This window comes from Belonocnema kinseyi, chromosome 10 (assembly GCF_010883055.1).
Source record: "Belonocnema kinseyi isolate 2016_QV_RU_SX_M_011 chromosome 10, B_treatae_v1, whole genome shotgun sequence".
Lineage (NCBI taxonomy): Eukaryota > Metazoa > Arthropoda > Insecta > Hymenoptera > Cynipidae > Belonocnema > Belonocnema kinseyi.
Genome location: NC_046666.1, coordinates 18,873,973 through 18,889,005, shown reverse-complemented (window position 1 = coordinate 18,889,005; position 15,033 = coordinate 18,873,973).

Sequence of the window (15,033 nt, the reverse complement as noted above, 5' to 3'; positions counted from 1 at the left end):
CATAGAAGAATGAAATTTTCAGTTCAAACAATCAATTGAAAAAAAAAAAAAAAATTCTTAAAAAAATAATTCAATTTTAAACCCAAAAGATGAAATTTCTAAAAAAAGATACAGTATCAAGAAAATATATAAATTTTCAAATGAAAAAGATAAATTTGCAAACGAAAATTGGAATGACTCAATTTGCAGTTAAAATAATAAATTTTAAATGCAAGAAAAAAGAGTTTTAAGCAAAATTATTTCATTTTTAATTAAAAATATAAACTTTAAAGAAAAAATGGAAAAATCACATCCTTAATTTAAAAAATTCATTTTTAACTAATAAGAAAAAAGTTTTTAGCCAAAGAAATTAATTTTTAACCACATTAATGAATTTTCAACCCAAAAGATGAATTTTTTATTAAAGAAAAAACTAATTTTTATCTAAATATTTCTGGTTCTACTAAATAAATGACGTCCTGACCAAAAAAGAATAGGTGAATATTCTACACCACATAACGTTTTTCAACGAAATTCACGAATTTTCAACTAAAAAGATACATTTTCTACTAAAAATAAAGTACTTAATTCAATTTTTTTACTAAAAATTCAACTATTCTTGCAAAAAATTTAACTCTTGCTGAAAATGCTCTTTCTTGGGTTAAGAATTAAATTTTGGACAGAAACATTAATCATTCTATTTTTGGTTAAAAATTATGCTGTAAACATTCATAGTGTAAAATCTTGAAAAATGAAATATTTTTGAAAACAAAATCATAAATTCTGAATAGTTTCGTAAAATTAAATGGAGTAATAAGTTTTTGAAGATATTATACAATTTAAACAAATTATCAATATTTAGTGAAAAATTGATTGTTGCCAAAGTCACTTTTCGAGTTTTTTCCATTTTTGAGCATGTTTTCAAATAGGGAATATACTTTTTTTCATTTCATCAGAAAGTATGTGTCAAAAAAAAATGAGCCCTGAAAGATCTCTGTACGATGATTTTTTGAATGACAAATTTCATTTTAAAAAAGTGTATTCGACCGGAACAAATTATTATCTCGGAAACCAGTTGATTTTTATGTATAAAAAATTATTAATATTGGGGACATAAAAAGTGTACTTTTATAGAGTTTCTTTGAAATAAAATTATTTTTGCGGAAACGAACAATAAAAAACGTAAAAAAAACACGGTTTTTCGCATTTTCCTCGGACATTTTGAGGTTATGTGAAAAAGTCACTAATTCAAGAGTTGTAGATTTTTTAATAATCTATATGTTTTCTATAAAGACATACTTTTCGTTTGAAAATTCCGTTATTCTGTTGAAAATTCAAATGCTTCGTAGAAAATTAACTTTTTAAAATAAAAATGCAATTAGTTGGTAGGGAATTCAACCATTTTAACAAAATTTAGACCGTGGGTCAAAAATTCGCCTTTTTGCATTCAAAATTCAATTTTTTTCGTAGAACTTTTATTCTTGTTTAAAAATTCATATTTTGATCGTAAAAAGTAAACTGAAATCTTTCTTAACAGAAAATTCAATTCTTTTTTAAGTTTTTTTTTATTTAAAAATTTATCTGCTTTAGAAGAAATTTCATTTTTTTATGAAAGTGCAAAAATTAGCACAACAAAAAATGCCGAAAATATAAGTGAACTAATGATAAATTGAAAAAAAATAAAATTAATGAATTTTTAAATTAACATAAATATTTCTATTACACAAATTTAAAATTTCCAAGAATAATTAATAAGTCGTTAATTATTAATTAATCAAATTGTTTGTCTTATTTATGATGTCTGATTTTTAAATTAGGTTTAAAATGTTTTTTAAATAAATAAATGTGTCGAAAAAGAGGCCATTTTTTTCTATTCGTCGTTCCCGATGCTCTTCAATAACAGAGAAATGGTTGAAATCGCCTGAGTTGCGTTAAATTTAATTTTTAACTGAATTTATTGCAATTAATTAAATTTGTTATCAATGTAAAATTTCAGTTCATTTCTTTAAACTTGAAAAATTTGTTAAGTACAACTTACAAAAAATTCTGCAGAATAAAAAAAAATTGTTCTAAAATCTTCCAGAATATAACTTTGTATTATGCAGACTTTTAGTTTGTTCGCACTATAACTTTTGAAAGAATTAACATACTAATAAAAATGTATGTTGGAAACTTCGACTACATGTATTGTAAGTTTATTTTCCAAACGTAAGGTAACGCTGCAATACACAATGTTGTAATTTCCAAATCCTGGCATTGGTATGCTACCTTACATGCATATGAATATTTTAATACAAGTCTAGTTAAAGTATAGTGTAGAACCCGCGCATTTACGGAATTAAAGGAATTCGTGGAATGCACAGAATTTACTGAATTTTGGGGAATTCATGTAACGCCCGGAATTCACGGATTTAACGGAATTAATGAAATTCACGGAATTCATTGTATTCGCGGAATTAATAGAATTCATGGAATTAACAGAAATCACGCTATGAGCGCAATACAAGGATGTCATGACATTCATAGAATTCATGGAATTCCCGGAATTAATGGAATATACGGAATTCAAAGATTTTAAGAAATTTACAGAATTCATTAAATTCACGGAATTCAATGAATTCAAAGAATTCACCGATTTAAAGGAAATCAGTGAATTCTCGAAATTCGCCCAATTAACGAAAATCACGCAATTAATTTGATTCATAGAATTCATGCAATTTATAAATTAAAGAAATTTACGGAATCAAAAGAGTTTACGGAAATGAAGAAATTCAAGGAATTCATGAAATTAATGAAATTCACGGAATTAAAAAAATTCACATACTTTAACTAATTCACGAGATTCATGAAATGTATGAAATTCATGGAGTTCCACGAATTCTATTAATTCCGTGCATTCCTTGAATCCTGCTAATTGCATGAATTCTGTGACTTCCTTGAATTTCGGAAATTCCGTGATTACAGTCAATCCCGTGAATTCCCTGCAATTAATGAATTCCGTCAATTTCGTAAATGAAGCGTATTCTGTAAATTCCATGAGTTCCATAAATTAAGTGCATAGCTTTAATTGTGTAAATTCCATAAATTCTATGGATATCGTGGATTCCGTAAATTGAATAAATTCGACGAATTACGTGGAATGTCTGATTTCATTGAATTCCTGAAAATCATTGAATCCCTTGAATTCCTCTATTTAAATGAATTCTATGAATTCCTCTAATTCAATGAATTGCTCTAATTCAATGAATTCCTTTAATTCAATAAATTCTGTGAATTACATGAATTCGGAGAATTTGTTTATTTCTACGAATTCTTCGAATTCAGTTAATTTCTTGAATTTCTGAATTCCGCAAATCGCATGAATTCCGTGAATTCTTAATTTCATAAGTTCAATGAATTCGTTGGATTCCGCAAATCCAATTAATTCCATAATTTTGCGAATTGATGAAATTCCTTAAAATACTTCAATATCTTGAATTCCATTAATTCCGTAAATTTCATGAATGCCATTAATTTCTCGATTTCCTTTCATTTAATGAATTTCGCGAGTTCAGTGATTTTTTATGAATTTCTTTAATTCCTTGACTTCCATAAATTCCGTGAATTCCGTAAATTTTGTAAGTTTCTTGTATTTCATGAAGTTTGCAAATTCCGTTACATCTGTGAACTTTATAAATTCCTTAGTTTCCATGAATTCTGTCAATTTCATGAATTCTGTGAATTCCATTAATGTTATCGATTTCGTAATTTGATCAATTTCACGAATTTCGGGAATTTCTTGAATTAAAGGAAATCGAAAAATGTATGTTATTCATAAAATTTATGGAATTATTAAAGGAATTCATAAAATTCATTCAACTAAAGGAATTCGAGGAATTCATAGAATTTATGCAACTTACGGAATTCAGGAAATACAAGTAATTTATGGAATTTACAATTTTCGATTCACATTCGCTCTAATACATATATTCGGATGCTGGACGATGACTTCATGATTTGCAAACATTTCACAATTCCAAACATTTTTAACAGTGCTGATTAGATGAGCCTTTTTTATACTTTTTTAGTGTTCTCAACTAAAGTTCAAGGTTGTTAGCTAGTCATTTTGGATAGAAATTGAAAAAGTGAGCGCATTTTGAACATTTTTGTGATCACTTTATTTCAAAAATCTTCTGCTCGAGTATTCATAGTATTTAGAAACATGAACAATTTATTTCACCAATTGTTTTTTGATAAAACTAAAAATTATCAGAGTTATAGCACTTACAAAATTTAAAAAAACAACACAAAATAAATATTTTAACCCAAGTAACGCAGGATAAAAAAAAGTAAAGAGTTAATCTCGTACAACATGATTAAATGTAAAAAAAATCTGCCCGCTGCGTGGGCACATTCGCATCACAACATTTTTCTTTCAATTTGTTTTTCGTTTTCCGGGTGGTTTTCAAACGAATCCAATTTTTTTATGTTTATAATAATATTTTTTACGATTTAAACAAAAAACATAACTGATGTAACAGCATGACTTTTGTGGAAATTTTGATATACCAAATTTATAACGCATAAAGTTTTTAATCCTTGTCAGCAGGTGCAATCGATCAGGTTTTTGAAAATAATTTGAGAAAAATGAAAAAAAGCTTATTTATTTCTGTCTTTGAAAATATGTATAGTTTCCATGGATAATTAAAAATGCAAATACAAATAATTTGAGAAGATTCAATAGGGAATATTGAACTGTACAATAATTTCGAGTATTTCACCGACTTTGTGGAAGAACTACTTGTTCAGAGAATCATTCTCGGATATTATTTCAGTAACGTTGGCAATCCCGCCATCTATACGGACTTTAACTCTTTTATAGTTAGAGGTGTTCTACATACGATGAGCGGGATTAAGAATGAATAAGTTAAACATAGGGGAGCATAATCACGAGGAGATACAGAAGCAGATAAGAAAGTTAAAAAATTCTGAGACAGCAGGACAAGACGGGGTAGAGAAGGAAGTGTCGCTGTTGGACACACGAGATGTAAGGTAGAGGCTAAGAAGGGTAGTGAAAAAGTATAAAGAGAGAGGTATTTCAAGAGGTTGGAGGAAGGGGTTGATCGTACTAATGTATAAAAAAGGGATGGCGATAGGCAGAGAAATTTTAGAGGAATTATGATAATGAATACAGCCTACAAAATATACGAGATAATGTTGGCAGAGAGGCTGCAGAAGATTCTCAAAGGGTAACGAATACTACCGGAGATGCAGGCAGTCTTTAATGAGAGAAAGAGTACCATCTACAATACTTACGTCTTGCAGAACATGGTGGGTAAGGAATTACCTGAGAAGGTTTAAATAGTGTACGCGTTCTTGTAGATCGGAAAAGCGCGTTCCCTTCAATGTATAGGGGGATGTGTGGGAGGTGATGGAAGAGAGGGGAGTAGAGATAAGCCTGAGCAAAAGGGTAAGGAAGGTATATAAGTAAACGAAAGATGGGAACAGAGGAGCAAAGGGAATGTCGGGGAGTTTCTAAATGAATTGGAGATTGATACAAGGATGTCCGATTAGCCTAACGCTTTTTGCAATTTTAATCGCAGATATGGAAAATAAGCCAGCCACTGGACTGACAGGAGGAGTTAGGGTAGGAGGAGTTAGGGTAGGAGGAGTTAGGGTAGGAGAAGTTAGGGTAGGAGGAGTCAGAATATGGTCACTCGAATACGCAGGTGATATAGTTCTGTTAGGAAAGAGCGAAGAGGCCTTATAGGAGATAATGAAAAAATTGAGAAGATATTTAGACAAAAATAGGTTAAAGTGTATTGCGAACCAGTCGATGGTTATGGTGTCCAGAAAAAGAGGTGAGAGAGATAAGGAAGGGCAACGGAAATGAAAGGGCAAAGCGGTATTGGAGGTGAAAGTGTTTGTGTTTTTTAGAGAAATGGGGGAGTGAGTAGACATATAAAAGAGAGAGTGAGAAGGACAAGTGAGCTTATGAAGTAGGTGTAGGGGCTGGGAAAGAGGTTCTACGCTAACGATTTTTTAAGGAGAATAACATTGTTTTATTCGCTAATGATGAGTTTCTTATTCTATGGACTGGAGGTTATTTCATGAACTCTTTGGTTATTCCATACCCCCACCCACCCTTGCGTCAGATAACGTCCGTATTTTGTCATTAATATCTGGCTTGGTGATCAGCAGTTATGACTGATTTTATGGTCAAACAATCCAGCGAACGAAAAATCTGAATCAACAAAAATTGTAATCCCAAAAATTATGTACAAATTCGTTAATTATCACTTGTTTATAGGACGCGAAACTTTTGTTTCATTCGGGAAAAATAATATTGAAAATAAAAAATCAATCAAAAATGTGCGGAAAAACGACACAGGTTACGAACAAATGATTTATGAATAATTGTTCATCAAAATATAGAGCTAAAAATTCGTCATAAAACACTATTTGATAGGTCACCTAATCTTGGATTTAATCATAAAAATGACATTAATAGTAAAAATCACAAATTTGTTGGATTTTTTATCTTTCTAAAAATCTGAGAAAAATTTGTAAATCATAACATGATATAAAAATTTAAGAAATAGAATTATTTCATGTAAAGTTGCAAATACTCAGGTTTTTCAAAATAATGTAAGAAAAATTCGACACATGCTTGTTTATTTTTGCCTTTAAATGTGTCTACAGTTTTTATGAAGAAATAAAAATGCAAATACAAATAATTCTAAAACATTCAGTAGGAAATATTGAACACAACAGTAATTTCGCGAGTTCCGCTGACTTTGTGGAAAAACTGCTTGTTCAGAGGATCATTTTTTGATATTATTTCAGTCACGTTGGCAATCCCGCCTTGTATACGGATTTTAACTCTTTCAAAGTTAGCAGGGCTCCATATAAAAGGATCGCGATTAGAATTGTTCATTTTTGCCACCAACAATGGACTTAAATGAAAATCCTCCAACAGAAGCAATCCAAGGATGTACTCATGATACTTATCTGCTAGTGCTCGATGAATTAGGTTTGGTTCTATAGGATAAACAAGACCCGGATCAAACCAACTTTCCATACGTGAAACACCATAAACTTGAATTGGAGGATTATCAACTGCAATCACTTTATTCTTGAATAATTTCTGCATCAATTCTGAAAAAGAAGTATATTTTGTAAATTATTAATTGTATTAACTGTTTAATAATTTAGATAAATTTCATAGTAAATCTCTAAAAAAAATTTGATGAATTCGATTGAATCTGATGATAAATTAAAAGACTTTGATAACATTGTCGAAGATCCAGGTTATATTATTGGAGAGCTGAAAACGAAAAAGTTAGTACAACGTCAAAGGATGAAATTGCAATTGCATTACATAAATCGATTTCAGTACAAGAACCACAAAAAGAAGTGCGAACGTTGTTCAAACAAACAAAAAAAAGAGCTCGATCACCATCATCAAGTGCAGAAGCCTCAGAAGAACTAGTACACCATAAGCTGGTGGCTTCACTGGAGGTGATAATTATTTGAAATATATTTTTTATCTAAATATAATATTTAAATATTGTATTTATTTTTCAGTTTTAGTATAAATGGACAAAGATTAGGGTGAATTCAAAGGAATTCTGGGACGTAAAAAGTGCATAAAGTTGCATGTAAATAAAGTTGCGTTCAGAGGACAAACAGATTTGCCATTTTACGCATGATTTATTCCAGTCATGGTCTTACTGTACCTTCACAGCAAACATGGTTACAGAACAGATCTGTAACTGTTCTAGAACACAAAAGAACAAGTTCGAGAACAGGTTAGTAAGAGGTGACAAATATACAAGTAACTATCATCCCCCATACGCTAGAACAATTCTGTAACAGCTCCAGAACGCTGTGACAACCGATCTGTAACATTTATAGAACAATTCTAGAACTAAGTTACAAATATTGTATAACAAATCTTTAACAGATCTAGAACTCTGTGGCAACAGATCTGTAACACTTCTAGAACTTTGGTAGGCTGCATTGTGAAAAATGTAGGATAATTCTATAACAGTTCTATAAAAATTCTATACCATTTATAGAACTGTTATTTATCAAATATGGATCACTGTTATGTACTCCTTACAGCAATATGATATCCCGGGATATTCGATTTGACCGCATTTATGTCACGGATTATTCCAGAGATTACCCGTCAGAATATCCTGTGAGGCGGAAATTTTGTTATACCCATGGATAAATTTTGATCCGGAATAGCGCGTGCGCGGTCCGACTGACAAAAATTTTACGTCCGAGATATCCACATTAGGGATATTTGCAAAGGTAAGCTCGACCAGAATGTTAGGGAACTAATCTTGAAACAAATATATTTAAGATTGTCCGTGATCAGTTTTTTCTGGAGCAATTCCATAGCAACTTTTACGGAACATTGCTGTCACATAGTTCGAGAACAGTTCCGCCACAATTTTGTCACATAGTTCGAGAACAGTTCTGCCACAATTTTGTCACAAAGTTCGAGAACAGTTCTGCCACAATTTTGTCACATAGTCCCTACCGTAATGAGCCCCTGCTCCTTCCTGCTGAAACAAAATATTTTGAAAATTATCGCCTTTAATTTTCCTTATTCTTGATACAATTTGGTTTCTGAGAAGCTCTTCATATGCATGGGCATTGAGATTACTATCGATGAAGAAAGGCCCCATAAATATATCATTTAAGATACCAGCCCAAACATTAATCTTTTGTGGATATTGTGGGTGACTCCAAAATCCAATCAGGATTTTTATCGGACCAATATCTATAATTTTGCCTGTTAACTACACCTTTTAAAGTGAAAGTAAATTCATCAGAAAATACTGTATTGTACAAGAAAAGAGGATCTTTATCAATTCTGTCCATCATAATTTCACAAAGTTCAACCCGACGATCAGAATCATCTTTATTAATCTCTTATACCAGATGAACTTTGTAAGGATGGAAACTAATGCTTTTTAAAATATTTCGAACTATCTTAGGAGCAACGTCACGTTCATCACTAGCTCGACGTAAACTAAAGTGTGGGTTTTCAACAAAAGCTTGGGCTATGTCCATCTGCACCTTCTCAGATTCTACAGATATTGGCCGACCAGTTCTCTAAAGGTTCTTGATAGATCCATTATTCATAAAGCGCCTTACAGTTTTTTCAATTGCGGATTTTGAGACAGGATTTAACCCTTCTCTATTACGAAAAGTGCGATTAAAAAGCAAATGAACTTGACAATAAGATCGAAATCCATCTCCACAACCACACATCATTAATACAGAAACCCTCTCTCGTTTCGAAAGTTTAGCTTGTGCCATAATAATCTTTTAATGATGAATAGTAACTATGTCCTCGAAATACCTAAATTTAGTTCCGATTGGAATAGATCAATACAGAGCTCACCAGTGCATTTATAGTAAAAATTTACTTCAGGAATTACACTGACCTCTTGGAAAACTTTGGTAATTTCTAATAACCTCTAACTGACCTTGACCTCTACAGTTGCCTATGACTTGGGTAAGTACCTGAACGTAGAATTTTCCGCTCTATTGATTGCAGATGTAAAAAGGGAGTTTACATTTTAAAAAACAAAGTTGACCTTCAACAAGCCATGAAGGTCAACTTCGAGGTCAAAATGAAGGTCACTATTGAATTCCTCGATGGAATTTACTTCAGAAAAAACCTTCACTTTTTTGAAAAATATATTAAATGAAGAAATATCTTACCGCTTCGGATTTGTTGGACACCCGGTATAAGAAATAGTATCGATTTTTTCAGTGTTGCTAACAACGTGTGTGTAAATTTCGAGGTTATGTGCATACAATTTTTATTTAGCACAATAATTTTTTTTGTTATTATCCCTTAAAAAAGAGTCAAGGGACGTCCGTTATGATATTTTATAGCACCTTCGATTTCAACTTTTAAAAATTTTCATTTTTGTGGAAAAAAAGCCGGGGAAACTGTAAGTATCACATGGCCTTAATACAATAATTTGCCAAATTTCACCAATTAGTAGATTCAGGGAAGACTGCGTTTGAAGAAAAACAGTTTTGTATATAGATTTAGGAAAGAAAAAATCGATACATGAGTTTAATTAATGAAGGACTCTAAATTATAGATTAAATTATAATTACCAACAGGATCAGTGAGAATCAGTAGGATGAAAAACAAAATAAAAATCAATTTCGACATTTTCTTAAAAAACAAGAATCCTACTCATCACAAATTTTGATAAGAGTGTAACTGATAAATATTCTTTTAATTATTTAAGAGTGACTGTCTCATTTGTCCTTCCAAATTATTTGTCTTTCATAAGTAGATTTTCATCACACTTAAGTGGTGTATACACATCAGATTTATGATAATGTTTGGTACAATTTAGACTCCCAAAACAAGTTTTTTGCACAATATTGTTCGTAACAGTATCTCAAACTAATGAAGGCTGAAAACATGCATTTAAAAAAATGTTTTCACTGATTATTTTTCGTTTATATTTCTAATTTGTATTTATGTTGTATTTTTATTTTAAAAAAAGTTAATTTTATACCGAACAGTATAATTTTTAGCAGAAAAAGTTGAATTCTCAATGAAAGATGTAATGACTGATCGGTATTTTTTCGTTTATCTTCTTGACATTTTTTTTCTATTATCATCATGGCGAGACTTTACGAAAAAGGTCTGTTGAAAAGAAACAAAAAATTTGGACATTTTAAAGCTAATTTTTACAAACAATTTAACTTAACGAATAGTCCATACTATGGATTCCTCACCTACAAATTACATTTTTCCGTTAAAATTCCTTGCTTTCATCCGAAAAATAATGACAATCGATCGTATAAATTTCTCATCTGGTATTTTTTATTAATTTTATGAACATATTATATTTTTTAAAAATGCCTAGTGTGGACATTTTAAGTCTGACAGAAATCGCTTCTTCTGCTTATTTCCCTGAAATTATTTCGGTACTGATGTTTAGTGATATAAAATTATTATCAAATTTTTTGTAAATTTTATGAATAAATTATATAAACAAATGCATATTATGGACAGTCAAAGGCAGAAAGAAATCGTTTTTTCTCCTAATTTTTCACAAATTGTTTCGCCAGTGATGTATAATGATGGAAAATTATAATCCAACATTTCTTATAGATTTTATAAATAAATTATATAAAAAAATGCCTAGTCTGGACGTTTAAAGGCTGAAAGAAATCCTAACTTTAGAAGACGTATGACCTGCAGTTATCTAACAAATGCGTGCGAAACAAAAGACAAAATGTTTTCTTTTATTTTGCATGTATTAATGAAATGTTCTCTTAATTTACATGTAATAGAAAAAAGTTGTTTTTACAAAATTGATGAAAAACAGAAAATAAGAAAATCTACTAAATAAACATAATTTGTTTGCATTTGTTTATGAAATTAAGCAAAAGTATCGAATCATAATTTCCCATAAATAAATATCATCGGTGACTTAATTTGAGGAAAATCAGGAGAAGAACGATTTCTTTTTGCCTTCAAATGTTCAAATTAGGCATTTGTTTACATAATTTGTTTTTATAAAATTAATAAAAAATATCGGAGTGTAATTTTCTTGCACTAAACATCAGTGGCGAATTAATTTGAGAAAAATCAAGAAAGGAGCGATTTGTTTTAGTTCTTTATTGTTTAAACTAGGCATAATTGTTTAATAAACGTAATTTTACATAATTTACATAATTTTTTAATAAAATTAACACAAAATATCGTATGATAATTTTCTATCACTTTACTTTACTGGTGACATAATTTAAGGAAAATTTAGAAAAAAGCGACTTCTTTCTGCCTTTAAATGTCCAAACTAGGCATTTGCTAACATAATTTATTTATCAAATTAATTTAAAATATCAAATGACAAATTTTTACAATCGAGTAGTATTTTCTTGATTAAAGGAAGTAATTTCAACGCAAAAGTTACAAGTCATTTTGAATCCCATTTTTTGATTTTATCTCACCAGCTTTTACTGAAGTGTTCATGATCCCTAACAGCTTTGCATATGTTAGATCGGTATAAACCCAGGTTGCCTATCCAGGTAAAATTCATTAGTTTTTGTTAACGCAGTCAAAAAAGTTAAAAAAATAAAAATAAACAAACACTGCAGGCTCCAACTAGGCGCAAATATTATCTAAAAAATTACAACGGCAGGCGAAAGAAACCCTCGTGGGTCTCGAGAATAAGAAATTACGCAAGGATGACATTAAGGATATGAACCGGTAACAGTGCCGCACCTCCAAAAGCACCGATAACAAGGACGATTACTATGGCAGAAAATTTTGGGCACAGTCTTGGCAGCTCTCTTTTGAGTTGTGAATGCCTCTTCACAGTTTCGTTCTCCTGAACAGTTGAGCAGCTACGTTTGCAATCAGCAGGAGTTGAAAATTTAATCACGAATATAGTTCATTTCTCGCAAGCTTGGAGAACGATGTCAGACGTCAAGTTTGCAATAGAGGATGTTGTCCGAAAATGGTAGTTTCACAGAATTTGGCTTTTCTCGTTTAGGACAATTTACTCTATGTCCTTCGAAGCGTATATGTAAGTTCGATGCCAACAATGCAAGAGAGACAAAGGTGGTAATAAAGTACTCTTTGGGTCGCATTAGCGTGTTCATGACATGTTGTGCACCTATTACTGGGAACTTCCTCACGTAAAATGCGATTTCCTTTTACTAGGGTGGAAACTATACCAGTCAGCATGCGAAAATAAAACCCTCTATACCTAAATTAGGTCCTGACGATTTGAGAAGAGCAAAAGTTTGCTCCTTCGACCAAGATAATTTTCAAAACTTCTGTACAAGTTTCCAGGCAGTTTGTTCTCCAGAAGATGTGGAATGAACTCATCAACCTCTGCTTTTTTTACTTTAGATTTTGAAAGCCAGGAATTTAAATAAGTAATGTTTCCTCCATACTTCTGATGTTAAAATTCAGGCTGAAAGTCTCGGCCGTCCGCTTCAAGGCTATGTGAGAGATAGCCCCAAGCCATGCGTTACAAACTAAAAACGTTCCACGACCGCCTTTGGAAAAAGAACAATCTTTTTTGTCGACGGAAAAGGTAGCAATATAGAGTTTCCTCATAGCATTAAGGTTTGTATCGGTGATGGGGGCGACGTCAACGGAATTATCCTTAAGGTGTGGGATTAGTTCTAATCGTTTAGGAACGAATATTCTGTTAGGATTCCATTTAAGGATATTTATTTTACCATTATCAGCGTCCAGGGTTTGGAAGCTAGAGGATGAAGTGAAGGTGGAGCGGAAATCACAAAAAAGCTGCTGGAGTTGCGGATTCTGAGGGAGATCGTTGTCGAGAGAAGTTTTACTCTGGTTTTGGACTCTGAGAGAGAGGACAAGTTGAGTCAATGTTAGCGAAGGAGCGTTGATGGAAGTGAGGTTAAAAGCACCAGGATTCGAAAGGGAAAGCGGGTTCGCGGTAGGTTTGAGTTTCGGATGTTGGCGAGCTGAATTTGATTTGGAGCCAGGCTTTTGAGGAACTTTAGGGTATTTATGGTAGGTGGCCCAGTGATGGACCTTAAAATTAAGACAGGATTGAGTAGTATCTTTTTAGTTTCTGGTGGTGCAAGAGGCAGGGTTGTGGATACGTCTGCAGGAGGCACCTACTCAAGAGACATGACAGTACTTTGACGTGCTAAAGAATTTAAGGCAACGACGTGTCTGGGAAACAAGATTGGATCATAGCATGACTTCCACTTGGACGCGTAAGAAGAATTTGCTACTGAAAATGCTAACTTCTCACAAAAAAGTGATTTTTCTCCAAAACACACACATTTTCCAGCATCTGGTTTAATTGTAAAAATAATTTTAAAAGAGATTTTACTGCGGTCATGAATAAATTTGGGGGTTTTTAATTAAATGCCCGGTTATTTCCCGGTTCTTTTACAGTCAATTAAGTTCAAAGTCATTTAATAGTGTTTTCCCGTTTCCCGCCCATTTCGCCTCCCTGCTTAAATACTACGAAATTTTTAAAAGTTTTATAAAATTTCCTAGTTTCTTTTTTGGTATACTTCAAACTATTTTTAACTTTCACAGAAATACCACGGTGGCTGCCGGTAATCTTTTGTATACATGCGGACAATTTCTATAATTGTTCTCTTTTAATCTCTTTGAAAGTCTGAAAAAATTTATAAATTGTAATGTGATCGAAAACTGTTGAAGCAATATTTATTTCGCAGTAATAAAATATCGAGAATTAAAAAAAATTCTATTAGTAACATTTTTAAATATTTAGACATACACTTCATCATAACATAAAATGAATCGTTTGCGAATTTAAATTTTACATATATTTGCAGTTCTTGATGCGGTTGTGGTAACGGGTTTTAAGTCCTGCGATGATTTATGCAAACTTTGAGCCGTTTTTATTTTCTTCGTAAGATTTTCTTCAAACAGCCAATTGCAGGCTTGAGGTGCTAAGCACCTTGATACTTGTTCTTATTTATTAACGATTTGATTATCCCTTGTGACAAAAGGTTTAACCAGAGAAACTTTAATTGCTTTATTAAGCATAGGAGGCTCATATTAAAAGAAATTATTAGAAATAGGGTATGTTTCGTATATCTTTGTTTGTTTCTGCTTTGGTAACCTTTTTTCCGTAATATCATCCCAGCGTACTAAGATATTTGTATGAACCGCTTACCTTAGTTTTTCTCGAACTCTAGACATTTCCCCATAGCCTCTAGAACCAATGTCTCAAGGATAGGTTCCATCACTTGTTCTTTTTGCTTCTTGCCGTTTTTATTTGGGCTCGAGCATTACATTTTCTACAGATTATTTGCTATACGAGACAAGAACGTTATTCCTTTTAGAGGTATTTTCCTCAGAGATTTTCCTCAGAGTCAGCTATTTTTATTCCTGATGATGCGACGGAGATCTTGATTCACCTAGGAATTTTTGAGACGCATGTTTGCTTATACGAGGGTAGTTCAATAAGTCCTTAGAATGAAGTATAAAAACAATTTTTTTTGGGTAAATTTTTTTTTATTTTTCAACATAATCTCCTTGGAGCT